This window comes from Canis lupus, chromosome 22 (assembly GCF_048164855.1).
Source record: "Canis lupus baileyi chromosome 22, mCanLup2.hap1, whole genome shotgun sequence".
Taxonomy (NCBI): domain Eukaryota; kingdom Metazoa; phylum Chordata; class Mammalia; order Carnivora; family Canidae; genus Canis; species Canis lupus.
Window position 1 is genome coordinate 54,393,976 of NC_132859.1, and position 18,345 is coordinate 54,412,320.

Below are 18,345 nucleotides of genomic sequence, written 5' to 3' on the forward strand. Positions count from 1 at the left end.
TGTCAACTAGCTGCATTCCTATGGCAGTGAGAAGGTAGCAGTACTCTGAGTCAGGAGGTTCCAAGATTACCACTCTACTGCACCTGGAGATACCCTCCAGGTCTGCATTGTTAACTTGTACTCAGAAGCCTCTGGCAATCGTCTCTGGTGAAGACGTGTGAAACTCACTCTGCAGGCAGTGTGGAACTGTGAGGGACTGAGGGTGGGCTCAACTCTCAGAAGTAAGATGCTTTTGGACAAGGCGTTCAGCTACCTTCTCACGTATGGAACTTAGTATGTAGCACCTGTCTATCACAAGAATTACTGGGAAATCGTGAATTGAGCTTGGAGGCACTCGTCTTGTGTGCCGGGAGATTCCAATTACCTCTCCCAGCACTTCCGTCAAACAGCGAGCCTAGGCCTTTTAGAAGCCAAGGGTACCAGCAGGCTGGATGTGGAGGTACAGGCCATAAGCTCAACTCTCAGAAGTGTGTATGCATGGGCGGCAGATGTCTGCTACCCGCTCGTACATGGGATTTGGAACCTAGCTACACTCTGCTTGAGGAAAGCCGTTGGAAATCGCTGTATTCAACTCAGATACACGGGAGTTCAGGCCCAGTGCTCACACATGCTTTTCCCGCAACCTCTCCCAGCCACTAACATTAGGATGTTAGCAGCTACTCCTACAGTCAGGCAGCATGCGGGAGGGTTCTGCCCTGTCCTCAGCTCTCTCAGGGAAGCATGTCTTGAAGCCAGCTAGGTGTCAACTAGCTGCATTCCTATGGCAGTGAGAAGGTAGCAGTATTCTGAGTCAGGAGGTTCCAAGATTACCAGTCGACTGCACCTGGGGATACCCTCCAGGTCTGCATTGTTACCCTGCGTCTCAGAAGCCTCTGGCAAACGTCTCTGCTGAAGACCTGCGAAACTCACTCTGCAGGCAGTGTGGAACTGTGAGGGACTGAGGCTGAGCTCAACTCTCAGAAGTAAGATGGTTTTGGACAAGGCGTTCAGCTACCCTCTCACGTATGGAACTTAGTATGTAACACCAGTCTTCCACAGGAATTACTAGGAAATCGCTGAACTGAGCTTGGAGGCACTAGTCTTGTGTGCCGGGTGATTCCAATAACCTCTCCCAGCAGTTCCGTCAAACAGCGAGCCTAGGCCTTTTAGAAGCCAAGGTACCAGCAGGCTGGATGTGGAGGTACAGGCCATAAGCTCAACTCTCAGAAGTGTGTATGCATGGGAGGCAGATGTCTGCTACCCACTCGGACATGGGAGTTGGAACCTAGCTACACTGTGATTGAAGAAGGCCATTGGAAATCGCTGTATTCAACTCAGATACACGGGAGTTCAGACCCAGTGCTCACACATGCTTTTCACAAAATCTCTCCCAGCCACTAACATAAGGATGTTAGCAGCTACTCCTACAGTCAGGCAGGATGCGGGAGGGTTCTGCCCTGTCCTCAGCTCTCACAGGGAAGCATGTCTTGAAGCCAGCTAGCTGTCAACTAGCTGCATTCCTATGGCAGTGAGAAGGTAGCAGTACTCTGAGTCAGGAGGTTCCAAGATTACCACTCTACTGCACCTGGAGATACCCTCCAGGTCTGCATTGTTAACTTGTACTCAGAAGCCTCTGGCAATCGTCTCTGGTGAAGACGTGTGAAACTCACTCTGCAGGCAGTGTGGAACTGTGAGGGACTGAGGGTGGGCTCAACTCTCAGAAGTAAGATGCTTTTGGAGAAGGCGTTCAGCTACCTTCTCACGTATGGAAGTTAGTATGTAGCACCTGTCTATCACAAGAATTACTGGGAAATCGTGAATTGAGCTTGGAGGCACTCGTCTTGTGTGCCGGGAGATTCCAATTACCTCTCCCAGCACTTCCGTCAAACAGCGAGCCTAGTCCTTTTAGAAGCCAAGGGTACCAGCAGGCTGGATGTGGAGGTACAGGCCATAAGCTCAACTCTCAGAAGTGTGTATGCATGGGAGGCAGATGTCTGCTACCCGCTCGTACATGGGGTTTGGAACGTAGCTACACTCTGGTTGAGTAAAGCCGTTGGAAATCGCTGTATTCAACTCAGATACACGGGAGTTCAGGCCCAGTGCTCACACATGCTTTTCCCGCAACCTCTCCCAGCCACTAACATTAGGATGTTAGCAGCTACTCCTACAGTCAGGCAGCATGCGGGAGGGTTCTGCCCTGTCCTCAGCTCTCTCAGGGAAGCATGTCTTGAAGCCAGCTAGCTGTCACCTAGCTGCATTCCTATGGCAGTGAGAAGGTAGCAGTATTCTGAGTCAGGAGGTTCCAAGATTACCAGTCGACTGCACCTGGGGATACCCTCCAGGTCTGCATTGTTCCCCTGCGTCTCAGAAGCCTCTGGCAAACGTCTCTGCTGAAGACCTGCGAAACTCGCTCTGCAGGCAGTGTGGAACTGTGAGGGACTGAGGGTGAGCTCAACTCTCAGAAGTAAGATGGTTTTGGACAAGGCGTTCAGCTACCCTCTCACGTATGGAACTTAGTATGTAGCACCAGTCTACCACAGGAATTACTAGGAAATCGCTGAACTGAGCTTGGAGGCACTAGTCTTGTGTGCCGGGTGATTCCAATTACCTCTCCCAGCACTTCCGTCAAACAGCGAGCCTAGGCCTTTTAGAAGCCAAGGGTACCAGCAGGCTGGATGTGGAAGTACAGGCCATAAGCTCAACTCTCAGAAGTGTGTATGCATGGGAGGCAGATGTCTGCTACCCACTCGGACATGGGAGTTGGAACCTAGCTACACTGTGATTGAAGAAGGCCATTGGAAATCGCTGTATTCAACTCAGATACACGGGAGTTCAGGCCCAGTCCTCACACATGCTTTTCCCGCAACCTCTCCCAGCCACTAACATAAGGATGTTAGCAGCTACTCCTACAGTCAGGCAGGATGCGGGAGGGTTCTGCCCTGTCCTCAGCTCTCACAGGGAAGCATGTCTTGAAGCCAGCTGTCAACTAGCTGCATTCCTATGGCAGTGAGAAGGTAGCAGTACTCTGAGTCAGGAGGTTCCAAGATTACCACTCTACTGCACCTGGAGATACCCTCCAGGTCTGCATTGTTAACGTGTACTCAGAAGCCTCTGGCAATCGTCTCTGGTGAAGACGTGTGAAACTCACTCTGCAGGCAGTGTGGAACTGTGAGGGACTGAGGGTGGGCTCAACTCTCAGAAGTAAGATGCTTTTGGACAAGGCGTTCAGCTACCTTCTCACGTATGGAACTTAGTATGTAGCACCTGTCTATCACAAGAATTACTGGGAAATCGTGAATTGAGCTTGGAGGCACTCGTCTTGTGTGCCGGGAGATTCCAATTACCTCTCCCAGCACTTCCGTCAAACAGCGAGCCTAGGCCTTTTAGAAGCCAAGGGTACCAGCAGGCTGGATGTGGAGGTACAGGCCATAAGCTCAACTCTCAGAAGTGTGTATGCATGGGAGGCAGATGTCTGCTACCCGCTCGTACATGGGATTTGGAACCTAGCTACACTCTGCTTGAGGAAAGCCGTTGGAAATCGCTGTATTCAACTCAGATACACGGGAGTTCAGGCCCAGTGCTCACACATGCTTTTCCCGCAACCTCTCCCAACCACTAACATTAGGATGTTAGCAGCTACTCCTACAGTCAGGCAGCATGCGGGAGGGTTCTGCCCTGTCCTCAGCTCTCTCAGGGAAGCATGTCTTGAAGCCAGCTAGCTGTCAACTAGCTGCATTCCTATGGCAGTGAGAAGGTAGCAGTATTCTGAGTCAGGAGGTTCCAAGATTACCAGTCGACTGCACCTGGGGATACCCTCCAGGTCTGCATTGTTACCCTGCGTCTCAGAAGCCTCTGGCAAACGTCTCTGCTGAAGACCTGCGAAACTCACTCTGCAGGCAGTGTGGAACTGTGAGGGACTGAGGGTGAGCTCAACTCTCAGAAGTAAGATGGTTTTGGACAAGGCGTTCAGCTACCCTCTCACGTATGGAACTTAGTATGTAGCACCAGTCTACCACAGGAATTACTAGGAAATCGCTGAACTGAGCTTGGAGGCACTAGTCTTGTGTGCCGGGTGATTCCAATAACCTCTCCCAGCAGTTCCGTCAAACAGCGATACTAGGCCTTTTAGAAGCCAAGGTACCAGCAGGCTGGATGTGGAGGTACAGGCCATAAGCTCAACTCTCAAAAGTGTGTATGCATGGGAGGCAGATGTCTGCTACCCACTCGGACATGGGAGTTGGAACCTAGCTACACTGTGATTGAAGAAGGCCATTGGAAATCGCTGTATTCAACTCAGATACACGGGAGTTCAGACCCAGTGCTCACACATGCTTTTCACAAAATCTCTCCCAGCCACTAACATAAGGATGTTAGCAGCTACTCCTACAGTCAGGCAGGATGCGGGAGGGTTCTGCCCTGTCCTCAGCTCTCACAGGGAAGCATGTCTTGAAGCCAGCTAGCTGTCAACTAGCTGCATTCCTATGGCAGTGAGAAGGTAGCAGTACTCTGAGTCAGGAGGTTCCAAGATTACCACTCTACTGCACCTGGAGATACCCTCCAGTTCTGCATTGTTAACGTGTACTCAGAAGCCTCTGGCAATCGTCTCTGGTGAAGACGTGTGAAACTCACTCTGCAGGCAGTGTGGAACTGTGAGGGACTGAGGGTGGGCTCAACTCTCAGAAGTAAGATGCTTTTGGACAAGGCGTTCAGCTACCATCTCACATATGGAACTTAGTATGTAGCACCTGTCTATCACAAGAATTACTGGGAAATCGTGATTTGAGCTTGGAGGCACTCGTCTTGTCTGCCGGGAGATTCCAATTACCTCTCCCAGCACTTTCGTCAAACAGCGAGCCTAGGCCTTTTAGAAGCCAAGGGTACCAGCAGGCTGGATGTGGAGGTACAGGCCATAAGCTCAACTCTCAGAAGTGTGTATACTTGGGAGGCAGATGTCTGCTACCCGCTCGTACATGGGATTTAGAACCTAGCTACACTCTGCTTGAGGAAAGCCGTTGGAAATCGCTGTATTCAACTCAGATACACGGGAGTTCAGGCCCAGTGCTCACACATGCTTTTCCCGCAACCTCTCCCAGCCACTAACATTAGGATGTTAGCAGCTACTCCTACAGTCAGGCAGCATGCGGGAGGGTTCTGCCCTGTCCTCAGCTCTCTCAGGGAAGCATGTCTTGAAGCCAGCTAGCTGTCAACTAGCTGCATTCCTATGGCAGTGAGAAGGTAGCAGTACTCTGAGTCAGGAGTTTCCAAGATTACCACTCTACTGCACCTGGAGATACCCTCCAGGTCTGCATTGTTAACTTGTACTCAGAAGCCTCTGGCAAACGTCTCTGCTGAAGACCTGCGAAACTCACTCTGCAGGCAGTGTGGAACTGTGAGGGACTGAGGGTGGGCTCAACTCTCAGAAGTAAGATGCTTTTGGACAAGTCGTTCAGCTACCATCTCACATATGGAACTTAGTATGTAGCACCTGTCTACCACAAGAATTACTGGGAAATCGTGAATTGAGCTTGGAGGCACTCGTCTTGTGTGCCGGGAGATTCCAATTACCTCTCCCAGCACTTCCGTCAAACAGCGAGCCTAGGCCTTTTAGAAGCCAAGGGTACCAGCAGGCTGGATGTGGAGGTACAGGCCATAAGCTCAACTCTCAGAAGTGTGTATGCATGGGAGGCAGATGTCTGCTACCCACTCGGACATGGGAGTTGGAACCTAGCTACACTGTGATTGAAGAAGGCCATTGGAAATCGCTGTATTCAACTCAGATACACGGGAGTTCAGGCCCAGTGCTCACACATGCTTTTCCCGCAACCTCTCCCAGCCACTAACATTAGGATGTTAGCAGCTACTCCTACAGTCAGGCAGCATGCGGGAGGGTTCTGCCCTGTCCTCAGCTCTCTCAGGGAAGCATGTCTTGAAGCCAGCTAGCTGTCAACTAGCTGCATTCCTATGGCAGTGAGAAGGTAGCAGTATTCTGAGTCAGGAGGTTCCAAGATTACCAGTCGACTGCACCTGGGGATACCCTCCAGGTCTGCATTGTTACCCTGCGCCTCAGAAGCCTCTGGCAAACGTCTCTGCTGAAGACCTGCGAAACTCACTCTGCAGGCAGTGTGGAACTGTGAGGGACTGAGGGTGAGCTCAACTCTCAGAAGTAAGATGGTTTTGGACAAGGCGTTCAGCTACCCTCTCACGTATGGAACTTAGTATGTAGCACCAGTCTACCACAGGAATTACTAGGAAATCGCTGAACTGAGCTTGGAGGCACTAGTCTTGTGTGCCGGGTGATTCCAATTACCTCTCCCAGCACTTCCGTCAAACAGCGATCCTAGGCCTTTTAGAAGCCAAGGGTACCAGCAGGCTGGATGTGGAGGTACAGGCCATAAGCTCAACTCTCAGAAGTGTGTATGCATGGGAGGCAGATGTCTGCTACCCGCTCGTACATGGGATTTGGAACCTAGCTACACTCTGGTTGAGGAAAGTTGTTGGAAATCGCTGTATTCAAATCAGATACACAGGAGTTCAGGCCCAGTGCTCACACATGCTTTTCCCGCAACCTCTCCCAGTCACTAACATTAGGATGTTAGCAGCTACTCCTACAGTCAGGCAGCATGCGGGAGGGTTCTGCCCTGTCCTCAGCTCTCACAGGGAAGCATGTCTTGAAGCCAGCTGTCAACTAGCTGCATTCCTATGGCAGTGAGAAGGTAGCAGTATTCTGAGTCAGGAGGTTCCAAGATTACCAGTCGACTGCACCTGGGGATACCCTCCAGGTCTGCATTGTTCCCCTGCGTCTCAGAAGCCTCTGGCAAACGTCTCTGCTGAAGACCTGCGAAACTCGCTCTGCAGGCAGTGTGGAACTGTGAGGGACTGAGGGTGGGCTCAACTCTCAGAAGTAAGATGCTTTTGGACAAGGCGTTCAGCTACCATCTCACATATGGAACTTAGTATGTAGCACCTGTCTACCACAAGAATTACTGGGAAATCGTGAATTGAGCTTGGAGGCACTCGTCTTGTGTGCCGGGAGATTCCAATTACCTCTCCCAGCACTTCCGTCAAACAGCGAGCCTAGGCCTTTTAGAAGCCAAGGGTACCAGCAGGCTGGATGTGGAGGTACAAGCCATAAGCTCAACTCTCAGAAGTGTGTATGCATGGGAGGCAGATATCTGCTACCCACTCGGACATGGGAGTTGGAACCTAGCTACACTGTGATTGAAGAAGGCCATTGGAAATCGCTGTATTCAACTCAGATACACGGGAGTTCAGGCCCAGTGCTCACACATGCTTTCCCGCAACCTCTCCCAGCCACTAACATTAGGATGTTAGCAGCTACTCCTACAGTCAGGCAGCATTCGGGAGGGTTCTGCCCTGTCGTCAGCTCTCTCAGGGAAGCATGTCTTGAAGCCAGCTAGCTGTCACCTAGCTGCATTCCTATGGCAGTGAGAAGGTAGCAGTATTCTGAGTCAGGAGGTTCCAAGATTACCAGTCGACTGCACCTGGGGATACCCTCCAGGTCTGCATTGTTCCCCTGCGTCTCAGAAGCCTCTGGCAAACGTCTCTGCTGAAGACCTGCGAAACTCGCTCTGCAGGCAGTGTGGAACTGTGAGGGACTGAGGGTGAGCTCAACTCTCAGAAGTAAGATGGTTTTGGACAAGGCGTTCAGCTACCCTCTCACGTATGGAACTTAGTATGTAGCACCAGTCTACCACAGGAATTACTAGGAAATCGCTGAACTGAGCTTGGAGGCACTAGTCTTGTGTGCCGGGTGATTCCAATTACCTCTCCCAGCACTTCCGTCAAACAGCGAGCCTAGGCCTTTTAGAAGCCAAGGGTACCAGCAGGCTGGATGTGGAAGTACAGGCCATAAGCTCAACTCTCAGAAGTGTGTATGCATGGGAGGCAGATGTCTGCTACCCACTCGGACATGGGAGTTGGAACCTAGCTACACTGTGATTGAAGAAGGCCATTGGAAATCGCTGTATTCAACTCAGATACACGGGAGTTCAGGCCCAGTCCTCACACATGCTTTTCCCGCAACCTCTCCCAGCCACTAACATAAGGATGTTAGCAGCTACTCCTACAGTCAGGCAGGATGCGGGAGGGTTCTGCCCTGTCCTCAGCTCTCACAGGGAAGCATGTCTTGAAGCCAGCTGTCAACTAGCTGCATTCCTATGGCAGTGAGAAGGTAGCAGTACTCTGAGTCAGGAGGTTCCAAGATTACCACTCTACTGCACCTGGAGATACCCTCCAGGTCTGCATTGTTAACGTGTACTCAGAAGCCTCTGGCAATCGTCTCTGGTGAAGACGTGTGAAACTCACTCTGCAGGCAGTGTGGAACTGTGAGGGACTGAGGGTGGGCTCAACTCTCAGAAGTAAGATGCTTTTGGACAAGGCGTTCAGCTACCTTCTCACGTATGGAACTTAGTATGTAGCACCTGTCTATCACAAGAATTACTGGGAAATCGTGAATTGAGCTTGGAGGCACTCGTCTTGTGTGCCGGGAGATTCCAATTACCTCTCCCAGCACTTCCGTCAAACAGCGAGCCTAGGCCTTTTAGAAGCCAAGGGTACCAGCAGGCTGGATGTGGAGGTACAGGCCATAAGCTCAACTCTCAGAAGTGTGTATGCATGGGAGGCAGATGTCTGCTACCCGCTCGTACATGGGATTTGGAACCTAGCTACACTCTGCTTGAGGAAAGCCGTTGGAAATCGCTGTATTCAACTCAGATACACGGGAGTTCAGGCCCAGTGCTCACACATGCTTTTCCCGCAACCTCTCCCAACCACTAACATTAGGATGTTAGCAGCTACTCCTACAGTCAGGCAGCATGCGGGAGGGTTCTGCCCTGTCCTCAGCTCTCTCAGGGAAGCATGTCTTGAAGCCAGCTAGCTGTCAACTAGCTGCATTCCTATGGCAGTGAGAAGGTAGCAGTATTCTGAGTCAGGAGGTTCCAAGATTACCAGTCGACTGCACCTGGGGATACCCTCCAGGTCTGCATTGTTACCCTGCGTCTCAGAAGCCTCTGGCAAACGTCTCTGCTGAAGACCTGCGAAACTCACTCTGCAGGCAGTGTGGAACTGTGAGGGACTGAGGGTGAGCTCAACTCTCAGAAGTAAGATGGTTTTGGACAAGGCGTTCAGCTACCCTCTCACGTATGGAACTTAGTATGTAGCACCAGTCTACCACAGGAATTACTAGGAAATCGCTGAACTGAGCTTGGAGGCACTAGTCTTGTGTGCCGGGTGATTCCAATAACCTCTCCCAGCAGTTCCGTCAAACAGCGATACTAGGCCTTTTAGAAGCCAAGGTACCAGCAGGCTGGATGTGGAGGTACAGGCCATAAGCTCAACTCTCAAAAGTGTGTATGCATGGGAGGCAGATGTCTGCTACCCACTCGGACATGGGAGTTGGAACCTAGCTACACTGTGATTGAAGAAGGCCATTGGAAATCGCTGTATTCAACTCAGATACACGGGAGTTCAGACCCAGTGCTCACACATGCTTTTCACAAAATCTCTCCCAGCCACTAACATAAGGATGTTAGCAGCTACTCCTACAGTCAGGCAGGATGCGGGAGGGTTCTGCCCTGTCCTCAGCTCTCACAGGGAAGCATGTCTTGAAGCCAGCTAGCTGTCAACTAGCTGCATTCCTATGGCAGTGAGAAGGTAGCAGTACTCTGAGTCAGGAGGTTCCAAGATTACCACTCTACTGCACCTGGAGATACCCTCCAGTTCTGCATTGTTAACGTGTACTCAGAAGCCTCTGGCAATCGTCTCTGGTGAAGACGTGTGAAACTCACTCTGCAGGCAGTGTGGAACTGTGAGGGACTGAGGGTGGGCTCAACTCTCAGAAGTAAGATGCTTTTGGACAAGGCGTTCAGCTACCATCTCACATATGGAACTTAGTATGTAGCACCTGTCTATCACAAGAATTACTGGGAAATCGTGATTTGAGCTTGGAGGCACTCGTCTTGTCTGCCGGGAGATTCCAATTACCTCTCCCAGCACTTTCGTCAAACAGCGAGCCTAGGCCTTTTAGAAGCCAAGGGTACCAGCAGGCTGGATGTGGAGGTACAGGCCATAAGCTCAACTCTCAGAAGTGTGTATACTTGGGAGGCAGATGTCTGCTACCCGCTCGTACATGGGATTTAGAACCTAGCTACACTCTGCTTGAGGAAAGCCGTTGGAAATCGCTGTATTCAACTCAGATACACGGGAGTTCAGGCCCAGTGCTCACACATGCTTTTCCCGCAACCTCTCCCAGCCACTAACATTAGGATGTTAGCAGCTACTCCTACAGTCAGGCAGCATGCGGGAGGGTTCTGCCCTGTCCTCAGCTCTCTCAGGGAAGCATGTCTTGAAGCCAGCTAGCTGTCAACTAGCTGCATTCCTATGGCAGTGAGAAGGTAGCAGTACTCTGAGTCAGGAGTTTCCAAGATTACCACTCTACTGCACCTGGAGATACCCTCCAGGTCTGCATTGTTAACTTGTACTCAGAAGCCTCTGGCAAACGTCTCTGCTGAAGACCTGCGAAACTCACTCTGCAGGCAGTGTGGAACTGTGAGGGACTGAGGGTGGGCTCAACTCTCAGAAGTAAGATGCTTTTGGACAAGTCGTTCAGCTACCATCTCACATATGGAACTTAGTATGTAGCACCTGTCTACCACAAGAATTACTGGGAAATCGTGAATTGAGCTTGGAGGCACTCGTCTTGTGTGCCGGGAGATTCCAATTACCTCTCCCAGCACTTCCGTCAAACAGCGAGCCTAGGCCTTTTAGAAGCCAAGGGTACCAGCAGGCTGGATGTGGAGGTACAGGCCATAAGCTCAACTCTCAGAAGTGTGTATGCATGGGAGGCAGATGTCTGCTACCCACTCGGACATGGGAGTTGGAACCTAGCTACACTGTGATTGAAGAAGGCCATTGGAAATCGCTGTATTCAACTCAGATACACGGGAGTTCAGGCCCAGTGCTCACACATGCTTTTCCCGCAACCTCTCCCAGCCACTAACATTAGGATGTTAGCAGCTACTCCTACAGTCAGGCAGCATGCGGGAGGGTTCTGCCCTGTCCTCAGCTCTCTCAGGGAAGCATGTCTTGAAGCCAGCTAGCTGTCAACTAGCTGCATTCCTATGGCAGTGAGAAGGTAGCAGTATTCTGAGTCAGGAGGTTCCAAGATTACCAGTCGACTGCACCTGGGGATACCCTCTAGGTCTGCATTGTTACCCTGCGCCTCAGAAGCCTCTGGCAAACGTCTCTGCTGAAGACCTGCGAAACTCACTCTGCAGGCAGTGTGGAACTGTGAGGGACTGAGGGTGAGCTCAACTCTCAGAAGTAAGATGGTTTTGGACAAGGCGTTCAGCTACCCTCTCACGTATGGAACTTAGTATGTAGCACCAGTCTACCACAGGAATTACTAGGAAATCGCTGAACTGAGCTTGGAGGCACTAGTCTTGTGTGCCGGGTGATTCCAATTACCTCTCCCAGCACTTCCGTCAAACAGCGATCCTAGGCCTTTTAGAAGCCAAGGGTACCAGCAGGCTGGATGTGGAGGTACAGGCCATAAGCTCAACTCTCAGAAGTGTGTATGCATGGGAGGCAGATGTCTGCTACCCGCTCGTACATGGGATTTGGAACCTAGCTACACTCTGGTTGAGGAAAGTTGTTGGAAATCGCTGTATTCAAATCAGATACACAGGAGTTCAGGCCCAGTGCTCACACATGCTTTTCCCGCAACCTCTCCCAGTCACTAACATTAGGATGTTAGCAGCTACTCCTACAGTCAGGCAGCATGCGGGAGGGTTCTGCCCTGTCCTCAGCTCTCACAGGGAAGCATGTCTTGAAGCCAGCTGTCAACTAGCTGCATTCCTATGGCAGTGAGAAGGTAGCAGTATTCTGAGTCAGGAGGTTCCAAGATTACCAGTCGACTGCACCTGGGGATACCCTCCAGGTCTGCATTGTTCCCCTGCGTCTCAGAAGCCTCTGGCAAACGTCTCTGCTGAAGACCTGCGAAACTCGCTCTGCAGGCAGTGTGGAACTGTGAGGGACTGAGGGTGGGCTCAACTCTCAGAAGTAAGATGCTTTTGGACAAGGCGTTCAGCTACCATCTCACATATGGAACTTAGTATGTAGCACCTGTCTACCACAAGAATTACTGGGAAATCGTGAATTGAGCTTGGAGGCACTCGTCTTGTGTGCCGGGAGATTCCAATTACCTCTCCCAGCACTTCCGTCAAACAGCGAGCCTAGGCCTTTTAGAAGCCAAGGGTACCAGCAGGCTGGATGTGGAGGTACAAGCCATAAGCTCAACTCTCAGAAGTGTGTATGCATGGGAGGCAGATATCTGCTACCCACTCGGACATGGGAGTTGGAACCTAGCTACACTGTGATTGAAGAAGGCCATTGGAAATCGCTGTATTCAACTCAGATACACGGGAGTTCAGGCCCAGTGCTCACACATGCTTTCCCGCAACCTCTCCCAGCCACTAACATTAGGATGTTAGCAGCTACTCCTACAGTCAGGCAGCATTCGGGAGGGTTCTGCCCTGTCGTCAGCTCTCTCAGGGAAGCATGTCTTGAAGCCAGCTAGCTGTCAACTAGCTGCATTCCTATGGCAGTGAGAAGGTAGCAGTATTCTGAGTCAGGAGGTTCCAAGATTTCCAGTCGACTGCACCTGGGGATACCCTCCAGGTCTGCATTGTTACCCTGCGTCTCAGAAGCCTCTGGCAAACGTCTCTGCTGAAGACCTGCGAAACTCACTCTGCAGGCAGTGTGGAACTGTGAGGGACTGAGGGTGAGCTCAACTCTCAGAAGTAAGATGGTTTTGGACAAGGCGTTCAGCTACCCTCTCACGTATGGAACTTAGTATGTAGCACCAGTCTACCACAGGAATTACTAAGAAATCGCTGAACTGAGCTTGGAGGCACTAGTCTTGTGTGCCGGGTGATTCCAATTACCTCTTCCAGCACTTCCGTCAAACAGCGAGCCTAGGCCTTTTAGAAGCCAAGGGTACCAGCAGGCTGGATGTGGAGGTACAGGCCATAAGCTCAACTCTCAGAAGTGTATATGCATGGGAGGCAGATGTCTGCTACCCACTCGGACATGGGAGTTGGAACCTAGCTACACTGTGATTGAAGAAGGCCATTGGAAATCGTTGTTTTCAACTCTGATACACGGGAGTTCAGTCCCAGTGCTCACACATGCTTTTCCCGCAATCTCTCCCAGCCACTAACTTAGGATGTTAGCAGCTACTCCTACAGTCAGGCAGGATGCGGGAGGGTTCTGCCCTGTCTTCAGCTCTCACAGGGAAGCATGTCTTGAAGCCAGCTGTCAACTAGCTGCATTCCTATGGCAGTGAGAAGGTAGCAGTACTCTGAGTCAGGAGGTTCCAAGATTACCACTCTACTGCACCTGGAGATACCCTCCAGGTCTGCATTGTTAACTTGTACTCAGAAGCCTCTGGCAATAGTCTCTGGTGAAGACGTGTGAAACTCACTCTGCAGGCAGTGTGGAAGTGTGAGGGACTCAGGGTGTGCTCAACTCTCAGAAGTAAGATGCTTTTGGACAAGGCGTTCAGCTACCTTCTCACATATGGAACTTAGTATGTAGCACCTGTCTACCAGAAGAATTACTGGGAAATCGTGAATTGAGCTTGGAGGCACTCGTCTTGTGTGCCGGGAGATTCCAATTACCTCTCACAGCACTTCCGTCAAACAGCGAGCCTAGGCCTTTTAGAAGCCAAGGGTACCAGCAGGCTGGATGTGGAGGTACAGGCCTTAAGCTCAACTCTCAGAAGTGTGTATGCATGGGAGACAGATGTCTGCTACCCGCTCGTACATCGGATTTGGAAACTACCTACACTCTGGTTGAGGAAAGTCGTTGGAAATCGCTGTATTCAACTCAGATACACGGGAGTTCAGGCCCAGTGCTCACACATGCTTTTCCCGCAACCTCTCCCAGCCACTAACATTAGGATGTTAGCAGCTATTCCTACAGTCAGGCAGAATGCGGGAGGGTTCTGCCCTGTCCTCAGCTCTCACAGGGAAGCATGTCTTGAAGCCTGCTGTCAACTAGCTGCATTCCTATGGCAGTGAGAAGGTAGCAGTATTCTGAGTCAGGAGGTTCCAAGATTACCAGTCGACTGCACCTGGGGATACCCTCCAGGTCTGCATTGTTACCCAGCGTCTCAGAAGCCTCTGGCAAACGTCTCTGCTGAAGACCTGCGAAACTCACTCTGCAGGCAGTGTGGAACTGTGAGGGACTGAGGCTGAGCTCAACTCTCAGAAGTAAGATGGTTTTGGACAAGGCGTTCAGCTACCCTCTCACGTATGGAACTTAGTATGTAGCACCAGTCTACCACAGGAATTACTAGGAAATCGCTGAACTGAGCTTGGAGGCACTAGTCTTGTGTGCCGGGTGATTCCAATTACCTCTCCCAGCACTTCCGTCAAACAGCGAGCCTAGGCCTTTTAGAAGCCAAGGGTACCAGCAGGCTGGATGTGGAGGTACAGGCCATAAGCTCAACTCTCAGAAGTGTGTATGCATGGGAGGCAGATGTCTGCAACCCACTCGGACATGGGAGTTGGAACCTAGCTACACTGTGATTGAAGAAGGCCATTGGAAATCGCTGTATTCAACTCAGATACACGGGAGTTCAGGCCCAGTGCTCACACATGCTTTTCCCGCAACCTCTCCCAGCCACTAACATAAGGATATTAGCAGCTACTCCTACAGTCAGGCAGGATGCGGGAGGGTTCTGCCCTGTCCTCAGCTCTCACAGGGAAGCATGTCTTGAAGCCAGCTGTCAACTAGCTGCATTCCTATGGCAGTGAGGAGGTAGCAGTACTCTGAGTCAGGAGGTTCCAAGATTACCACTCTACTGCACCTGGAGATACCCTCCAGGTCTGCATTGTTAACTTGTACTCAGAAGCCTCTGGCAATCGTCTCTGGTGAAGACGTGTGAAACTCACTCTGCAGGCAGTGTGGAACTGTGAGGGACTGAGGGTGAGCTCAACTCTCAGAAGTAAGATGCTTTTGGACAAGGCGTTCAGCTACCATCTCACATACGGAAATTAGTATGTAGCACCTGTCTACCACAAGAATTACAGGGAAATCGTGAATTGAGCTTGGAGGCACTCGTCTTGTGTGCCGGGAGATTCCAATTACCTCTCCCAGCACTTCTGTCAAACAGCGAGCCTAGGCCTTTTAGAAGCCAAGGGTACCAGCAGGCTGGATGTGGAGGTACAGGCCATAAGCTCAACTCTCAGAAGTGTGTATGCATGGGAGGCAGATGTCTGCTACCCACTCGGACATGGGAGTTGGAAACTAGCTACACTGTGATTGAAGAAGGCCATTGGAAATCGCTGTATTCAACTCAGATACACGGGAGTTCAGGCCCAGTGCTCACACATCCTTTTCCCGCAACCTCTCCCAGCCACTAACATTAGGAAGTTAGCAGCTACTCCTACAGTCAGGCAGCATGCGGGAGGGTTCTGCTCTGTCGTCAGCTCTCTCAGGGATGCATGTCTTGAAGCCAGTAGCTGTCAACTAGCTGCATTCCTATGGCAGTGAGAAGGTAGCAGTATTCTGAGTCAGGAGGTTCCAAGATTACCAGTCGACTGCACCTGGGGATACCCTCCAGGTCTGCATTGTTACCCTGCGTCTCAGAAGCCTCTGGCAAACGTCTCTGCTGAAGACCTGCGAAACTCACTCTGCAGGCAGTGTGGAACTGTGAGGGACTGAGGCTGAGCTCAAGAAGTAAGATGGTTTTGGACAAGGCGTTCAGCTACCCTCTCACGTATGGAACTTAGTATGTAGCACCAGTCTACCACAGGAATTACTAGGAAATCGCTGAACTGAGCTTGGAGGCACTAGTCTTGTGTGCCGGGTGATTCCAATTACCTCTCCCAGCACTTCCGTCAAACAGGGAGCCTAGGCCTTTTAGAAGCCAAGGGTACCAGAAGGCTGGATGTGGAGGTACAGGCCATAAGCTCAACTCTCAGAAGTGTATATGCATGGGAGGCAGATGTCTGCTACCCACTCGGACATGGGAGTTGGAACCTAGCTACACTGTGATTGAAGAAGGCCATTGGAAATCGCTGTATTCAACTCAGATACACGGGAGTTCAGGCCCAGTGCTCACACATGCTTTTCCCGCAACCTCTCCCAGCCACTAACATAAGGATGTTAGCAGCTACTCCTACAGTCAGGCAGGATGCGGGAGGGTTCTGCCCTGTCCTCAGCTCTCACAGGGAAGCATGTCTTGAAGCCAGCTGTCAACTAGCTGCATTCCTATGGCAGTGAGAAGGTAGCAGTACTCTGAGTCAGGAGGTTCCAAGATTACCACTCTACTGCACCTGGAGATACCCTCCAGGTCTGCATTGTTAACTTGTACTCAGAAGCCTCTGGCAATCGTCTCTGGTAAAGACGTGTGAAACTCACTCTGCAGGCAGTGTGGAAGTGTGAGGGACTGAGAGTGGGCTCAACTCTCAGAAGTAAGATGCTTTTGGACAAGGCGTTCAGCTACCATCTCACATATGGAACTTAGTATGTAGCACCTGTCTATCACAAGAATTACTGGGAAATCGTGAAATGAGCTTGGAGGCACTCGTCTTGTGTGCCGGGAGATTCCAATTACCTCTCCCAGCACTTCCGTCAAACAGCGAGCCTAGGCCTTTTAGAAGCCAAGGGTACCAGCAGGCTGGATGTGGAGGTACAGGCCATAAGTTCAAGTCTCAGAAGTATGTATGCATGGGAGGCAGATGTCTGATACCCGCTCGTACATGGGATTTGGAACCTAGCTACATTCTGGTTGAGGAAAGTCGTTGGAAATCGCTGTATTCATCTCAGATACACGGGAGTTCAGGCCCAGTGCTCACACATGCTTTTCCCCCAACCTCTCCCAGCCACTAACATTAGGGTGTAAGCAGGTACTCCTACAGTCAGGCAGCATGCGGGAGGGTTCTGCCCTGTCCTCAGCTCTCACAGGGAAACATATCTTGAAGCCAGCTGTCAACTAGCTGCATTCCTATGGCAGTGAGAAGTTAGCAGTATTCTGAGTCAGGTGGGTCCAAGATTACCAGTCTACTGCACCTGGGGATACCCTCCAGGTCTGCATTGTTACCCTGCGTCTCAGAAGCCTCTGGCAAACGTCTCTGCTGAAGACCTGCGAAACTCACACTGCAGGCAGTGTGGAACTGTGAGGGACTGAGGATGAGCTCAACTCTCAGAAGTAAGATGGTTTTGAACAAGGCGTTCAGCTACCCTCTCACGTATGGAACTTAGTATGTAGCACCTGTCTACCACAGGAATTACTAGGAAATCGCTGAACTGAGCTTGGAGGCACTAGTCTTGTGTGCCGGGTGATTCCAATTACCTCTCCCAGCACTTCCGTCAAACAGCGAGCCTAGGCCTTTTAGAAGCCAAGGGTACCAGCAGGCTGGATGTGGAGGTACAGGCCATAAGCTCAACTCTCAGAAGTGTGTATGCATGGGAGGCAGATGTCTGCTACCCACTCGGACATGGGAGTTGGAACCTAGCTACACTGTGATTGAAGAAGGCCATTGGAAATCGCTGTATTCAACTCAGATACACGGGAGTTCAGGCCCAGTGCTCACACATGCTTTTCCCGCAACCTCTCCCAGCCACTAACATAAGGATGTTAGCAGCTACTCCTACAGTCAGGCAGGATGCGGGAGGGTTCTGCCCTGTCCTCAGCTCTCACAGGGAAGCATGTCTTGAAGCCAGCTGTCAACTAGCTGCATTCCTATGGCAGTGAGAAGGTAGCAGTACTCTGAGTCAGGAGGTTCCAAGATTACCACTCTACTGCACCTGGAGATACCCTCCAGGTCTGCATTGTTAACTTGTACTCAGAAGCCTCTGGCAATCGTCTCTGGTGAAGACGTGTGAAACTCACTCTGCAGGCAGTGTGGAACTGTGAGGGACTGAGGGTGGGCTCAACTCTCAGAAGTAAGATGCTTTTGGACAAGGCGTTCAGCTACCATCTCACATATGGAACTTAGTATGTAGCACCTGTCTACCACAAGAATTACTGGGAAATCGTGAATTGAGCTTGGAGGCACTCGTCTTGTGTGCCGGGAGATTCCAATAACCTCTCCCAGCACTTCCGTCAAACAGCGAGCCTAGGCCTTTTAGAAGCCAAGGGTACCAGCAGGCTGGATGTGGAGGTACAGGCCATAAGCTCAACTCTCAGAAGTGTGTATGCATGTGAGGCAGATGTCTGCTACCCGCTCGTACATGGGATTTGGAACCTAGCTACACTCTGGTTGAGGAAAGCCGTTGGAAATCGCTGTATTCAACTCAGATACACGGGAGTTCAGGCCCAGTGCTCACACATGCTTT